The sequence below is a fragment of the Arachis ipaensis genome, chromosome B03 (genome assembly GCF_000816755.2).
Source record: "Arachis ipaensis cultivar K30076 chromosome B03, Araip1.1, whole genome shotgun sequence".
NCBI classification, from domain to species: domain Eukaryota; kingdom Viridiplantae; phylum Streptophyta; class Magnoliopsida; order Fabales; family Fabaceae; genus Arachis; species Arachis ipaensis.
The window spans coordinates 80,233,301-80,240,009 of NC_029787.2; the positions used below are offsets into that span (position 1 = coordinate 80,233,301).

Below are 6,709 nucleotides of genomic sequence, written 5' to 3' on the forward strand. Positions count from 1 at the left end.
ATATGGTGGTGAATTAATCTAAGATAATTATGACGATGTCATTAGAAATATATCACATAAACACTAATCTCTCACTCTTCTCCTCTAAAAGAAATTTGGCCATTCTCTTATCATTCTATTCCATCACATATTAAATTAATTTTCTTAATGACCAAGGAAAAAAAGACAGATAAGGTCATGAATTAAAACATGTGATGAATTAACCAAGTGATAATCTTGATTATATCATCAAAGATTTATTACATGATACATTAATCTCTCACTCATCTCTTCCTCTCTACTTTGGTTCTCTCTCTTTTCCTCTATTAAAACACATGTTTAATTAATATGTCCTACTCATCAAGAAAGAAAATGAGATAAGTTAAAAAAGATAAAGAGAAAAAGAAAGTAACTACTCATTCTTATCACTTCCTCCTCTTATCCTACGTTGCATACTTCTTTTAGCTCACAAAAACACAATTTTACTAAGTTAGCTAAGAAAAAAGAAAGGAAAAAATGAGTGACCAAACTTAAAGAGTGAAAAGAGAGAACAAACACTTAACTACCCATACAACTTCACCTTCCATTTTCGAGAACACTACACCACTTCTTAAAACACTAAATAACCAAGACAGTTCTTTCATCTCCTTGTTTATTCTCATATCAAAATCATCAAGATGAGTGAAGAGAAACTCCCCTTTTCTTTCACCTTAAATTGAGTTATCATGTAGTTCCAAGAGAGAATCATGATTTTATTTTCCTTCTTTGAAAAATCAAGTTTAGGAGTTTCTAAAGATTAAGGGTACATCACTTGCCAAAGATGAGAAGAAATCTCTCTCTTCTCTTCTTGTAAATTCAGCCATGCTTTAGATATCAAAAACAACCATTTTTATGAGTTGCAAAAAATTGTTATCTTTGTCCTTTTTTAAAAGCAACAAACTAAAAATGTTGTCCTTGTCTATCTAAAATAACTTTTGTGAAATGTTGTTTCAAATAAAGGTTATCTTAGCTGGAAAATATTGTAGTGAAATAAAAATTCACTACAGGAAAAATTAATTTTAGCGACAAACTTTTAGCGGCCATAATATAATAGTCGCTATTTCTTTTATTTAAACTATGTTTTTGTGGCAATTATATATTTACCATTCTTATTATATATTATAATAGCAATTACTACTATTGCCATTAAATTATGATCTTTTTATACTTTTAATCTTAATTCTTACTTTCTCTAAATCAATAGTGGCAATTATCAATATCGTCGCTTATTTTTTATTATATATTCCTTTTATCATATCTTAATTCATGACTCAGAGAGTCTATTCCCTAAATCAAGTAACTTGGAGAGAGAAACTCCCAGCCTCTTACCTCCATCACCGATCACTACCGCAGGCCTTACCATTGTCAATCACCGTTCATCGTCCTTCACTCATTCACACTCATTAATCAAATTGATCGTTCTTCATGTTTCCATCCTCCCCCCGCAGATCCGCATCGCTATACTTATTCATTCATGATCTCCATTGCTAGGTTTGGTTCCTATTGCCAATGTCGTTCACCAAGGAAGAAACGAAAATCTGGTGGAACCAACAGCACCTTCATCTTCAAAAGCATCATTAATAGTGGTAGGAAAGTCCGACACGGAGGTTGAGGAGGTTCTTGATCAGATGCTCACTCATTTGACACTCTGCGGCGATTCCAAGCTTGATCCCTTATTCTCCAAGTTTCTCTCTCTACATCTCTTCACACTCCCCGTTGTTTGCAACAAGGTTCGCCAATTCTCATCTCTCTCTTTCTAGCTCAATTTTATTTATCAGCAATTTCAAGTGTTGTCACTTTCAAATTGAAGATGCTATTGCTAATGTTTCACTTTTGATTTTGTGAATACTTGTGTGAATTTTGCAAATGTCATAGGATTTCAAATTTACAGTTGCGAGCGATTTAGGGCACATTGGAAATAGAATATAAGAGGGAAGATAGTTTCAGCATTGAATTCATGGATCTTTAATCAGAAGAGATAATAGTAACGAATTGCACAGTTTTGAGTTCTACTAATGTTGCTTCTATGATCAATGAAGAAAGAGATATCATCCTTTTTGTGGCTTGTTCTGCTATATTGTTGGCACTGCAGCTAACAAGAATGCATTGAAAAGCTTGAATGTTACTCGCATTATGACTATTTACTGGTAAACTGCCACCTACAAATCCTATAAATTTTGTCAATAAAGTTATTGACGTAATATATTTTTTCATTTTTTATACAATTAGCTAAGTCTTGTTTGCTTTCTATTTCTTTTTGGTCTTTAGTTTCATCGTATATTATTGTTAGTTAACTGCTTTTGACATGAATGTTGTTCTTATCCCAAGCTAATGGTGATACTTGAAGAAATGAAACTATTTCAGTTGATATTGGGATTTTTTGTGACTAATGACATAACATCTAAATCTAATTGAGTATTTCAGGGAATCATATAACTTATTGATCTTTAAGTTTTCAACTTGTTGATGTCTTTTATTTATGTGGTTATGCCTAATTTTCTTTTGATGTCAAGGTCTTCCTTTTTTAAGATATGCCACTTAAATATTGCTATGTTCATAACTTTGTGCTACTTTAAATTTTCTTCAGGTTCTGGTTCGGGAAAAAAGGACAAACAACATCATCTTTTAAGATGGATCAACAAAAGGATTGAAAATCAAACCAAATGGAGAGTGTTTCCTTCTTTGGCTTGTTTGCTGCAGCTGATTCAGTTGACTATGTGTTAATATGCTTAGGAAGTAATGGTACTTGTGTCCATGGTACTGCTCTGCCTCTTTTCATTGTTTTGTTTAGAAGCATGATTGATTCTTTGGAACATTTTAACATGGATCCTCACAAATTGTCATCACGGGTTTCTGAGGTAAAATACATGTTCTTATGGTAATCATGGCTTATGTTACAAACAGAAGTTTGATTAGTGAAGAATTAATAAGAATATGACTAAGTGGGATTTAGAATATAAAGATTTAAGTGAACTAGAGTTCACTAACTCTTACAAATGATACCATTCAACTATATATATATAGTTCTAACTAGTATTTTAACATTGCACTTAGGATTCATTTTATTGTGTGTTTAATTATATTCAAACTTAGAGTGAGTAACGGATGCAACTATTTTATACTAGACATAGTTATAAGGAAATAAATTAACTTTGGATATTAACTTTATTATTTCATAAAATCAAAGTGTTAACTGTTAAGTGACGAGGAAAATGACAAATAAGTACGGCTTTTCTTTTTTCTCTGATATAATATAAGTATTGCTCCTCTGTCTTTGTATCTTTTATTTATTTTAATTCCAACATTATAATCTAAGTCGAAGAAAAGGTAAAAAAATAAATGAAGGTATAATATTAAGTGTTTGGAAGTTGTTTTTGGAAAAAAAAGTCAATCTAGAAAGATATACATGCACATAGGTTTATGGTAATTTCACAAGACTCCAAGCTTTTCTGCCATCTTAAGAAATAAAGTGAAAAAGAATGTCATCTTGCATTACTAGGGCCACGAACATTAGCAGCTTTAATTTACTGAACACAAACCTGTGGAACCATACAACTAAATGCATGATTAAATCCTTGTTATAACTGATATTGTGTATTCTCTGCCTTCAGGTATGATCTTTTTGATATATGCATCAATGGCCTAAAGGATAAGTTAGATTCAATTATTCTTAGTCAGGTAAAGTGGTAAATCTTTTTTACTTCTTTTTGGGTAGTGATGGTTGTTTTTTTAACAATCTATTGAACATGAATTTAGAATATAGGGTATATTCATCTTAGTTTATCGTTAAAATAATTAGTGGAGTATTATGGAGTTAGTTTATGTGCAAATAATTGAGCTAGGCAACTTTAGTTAAATGATTGCTTGTCATGCGGAGGGTAATTAGTTTTAGTTGGATGGATATTTTTACAGTCAATTCACAGATTGCTGTTGTTAACTTGTGCCTCCAGCATGTGTATTTCATTCAACCTTTTTATAATGTGCAAATACTAAATATCTTTGGCAGTGAATTCATTCCTGGGTCAAATTCCACCAAAAATTTTTCTCCTCCTCATCAGATCTTTATTTATATTCAAGAATAAAATAAAAGAATTAGTGAAGTAATGAACAGATTCATCTTTAATAATAGAGATCTTTTATGATTATTGATAGGTATGTCTTGTTCCTTTTATAAATATATTGCTGCCTTATTGTTTTACCCTCTTTTAAAAAATGCATATCTATGCTTCATTTGAATCTCTTGACATCACATGAATTTTTCAACTGTGCCTGCTTGTATACAAAATACCCAACACAGAAAATTTTGTTCTTTTCAGTTTTTTTCCTTCCTGATAATCTTTTAATTTGTTGGAATTTGATGCAGAAAAAACAGAGGATCCTGCTTCTTCAGGGTGTTTCTGCGTTTGTCTTATTGAATCCGTTCACGCTCATTTGGAACCTGCAAGGTACATTTGATAAATTTCTTTTCTTCCTTGCAATGAAAGCATGATCCACTTTCATATGATTTATGTAGCTAACACCATAATTTTCTAATTTATTATCTTGTATTTGCTTTGCCGCTAACACCATTCTGCTTCATTACCCTATATTTCCCTTTTGTTTTTTCATGAAAAGAAAGGTTCCTAATTTTCCAAAATTGTGGGAATTAAGCATTTTTTTTACAGACATTGAAAACTTGATTTCTTATATGTATATATCTATTTTGTATTCTCAAATGCAACGCTACTTATGAAATTGCGAAATTGATCACATAGATACAAAGAAAATTCAATCCTTGTTTGTGTCATCATATAGTTGTGATTAAAATCCTGCTATCTCTTGTGTTTAAAAGTAACTATAAGTGAACTTGTAGAATGGTTGAAACTAGCACGGCATCTCCGATGGCGGAGGCTGATATAACAGCAATGAAGGAAACACTCCGAGCCCAAAAAACTCTTCTACAGCAGGTACATGCAGAGTTGGATCAGAAAAGAGAAGCCTCTACTACTGCAGCCAGCAAGGCTATGGACATGATACTTCGTCTACAAAGTGAAAAGGCTGCCGTGAAGATGGAGGCAAGTCACTACAAGAGAATGGCAGAGGAGAAGATAGGTCATGCTGAGGAAACTCTTGAAGTCTTTGAAGAGCTTATGTATCAGAAGGAGATGGAAACCACTGCTCTTGAGTTCCAAGTCTTGGCTTACAAACAGAAGCTTCTGGCATTGGGAGTAGATATCAATATCAGTGAGCTTGAATTCCCTGATGATCTTCTTCTTAATAGAAGTGAACAAAATGGAGAAGATGATCAAAGTAGCTCTAAGAGAAGGTTGCAATCATTACCCCCTATTTGCTCTATGAGGTGCAACTTTAGATCATCGCTAACACTCGTATTGCTATATTAATGCAACATAGTTATAGGCTTGTAGCATTTTTTGTTGTTTAGATTTGTAACATGATTTATTATTTTTCAAGAGAAATTTGTGTATCAATATTTTGAGTTTAATGAAATATCTCATTTTGTAGTAATTAATTTTAGTATATTTATATTATGCATAATAATAATAATTGTTGGAAAAAATAATTGAAATTCTAAAAAACAAATAGATGGTTGCTTCTAAGAAAATGAGTATAATGTAACTAAAAAAGGTCTTAAGATTTTAGCGGCAATAGTAATGACAACTAAAAGTGAATAACATTACAATTTTAGAATTATTTTTAGTGGCCATATAAATTGTCGGTAAAATGGGTTTTGATGGCAATAATAATAGCCACTAAAAGTGAATAATATTGAAATTTTAGAATTACTTTTGGTGGTCATATAAATTGCCAAGAAAATTGTCGCTAAAAGTTATATACTTTTTGAGGCCATTAAAAAGGTCTTTATCGCCAAATGTTATAATTGCCACTAAAACCTTTTAGCGACAAAGTATAAGACGGCTAATATCTAATTACGGGTAAATGTATTAACAACTATTTTTATTGCCGCTAAAAGCAAAATAAATAGCTGTTAAAAGTGATTTTTTTTGTAGTGATTAAAGGTATTTTTGTTAGCATATTCAAAAGTCGGAGCCTATTTGATAATTTACCCTAATCTAAAATTCTGAATAATCGAATTCAATTTCTTGAACAATTCAATTTTATTGTCTAAGCAAATAATTTATGACAATCTCTTAATTAATAGAAATAATTCTTAATTAAACTTAGCCTCTATTAAATTTTTGGGACGACATTTTTTTTTGTCGACGGTATCCCTCAACCCAACAGATTAATGACTAATTCGTTACGGATTTGAGTTCTATTTAAGGGTCTGCCGCTGACCAATGAATTGCTTCATGTACAAGTGAGTTGACCACTTGACCAACCCAAAATAATTTGGGATACGACATTATGCATACCCATTTTTGTATCCAATATTGTATACCGTATCTTTATGAATTCAACTAAAGCAATTAACTTATCTAGATTGCATTTGCATCTAAATTAAAAAGGTTAATATTATATACACTACTTTTATGTCTATTTTTCACTTTTGGTATATAGGTATTGATAAGAAGTAAAATAAGATATAAAAAAAAAAAAAAGAAGAAAAAGAAGAAGCTTTAAAAAAAAAAAATAGGAAAAAAAAAAATAGAAAGAAAAAGCAAGCAGAAAAAGCCAAAAGCTCTTAAAACCAAGAGGCAAGAGCAAAAAGCCAATAACCCTTAAAACCAAA

General features: G+C 31.2%; 1 long non-coding RNA gene across 4 annotated transcripts; it reads left to right on the forward strand.

Annotated features, from left to right (window-relative positions):
• Positions 1,269 to 5,523, forward strand: LOC107630619. 4 transcript variants are annotated; one of them, XR_001618338.2, is made up of 6 exons: positions 1,272 to 1,748; positions 1,894 to 2,165; positions 2,606 to 2,876; positions 3,630 to 3,696; positions 4,382 to 4,463; positions 4,871 to 5,523. It is a non-coding gene; the product is annotated as an uncharacterized LOC107630619 (long non-coding RNA). The 4 variants fall into 4 exon arrangements; XR_001618339.2 differs by having other exon boundaries at positions 2,606 to 2,775; XR_001618337.2 differs by having other exon boundaries at positions 1,270 to 1,748; positions 2,606 to 3,696.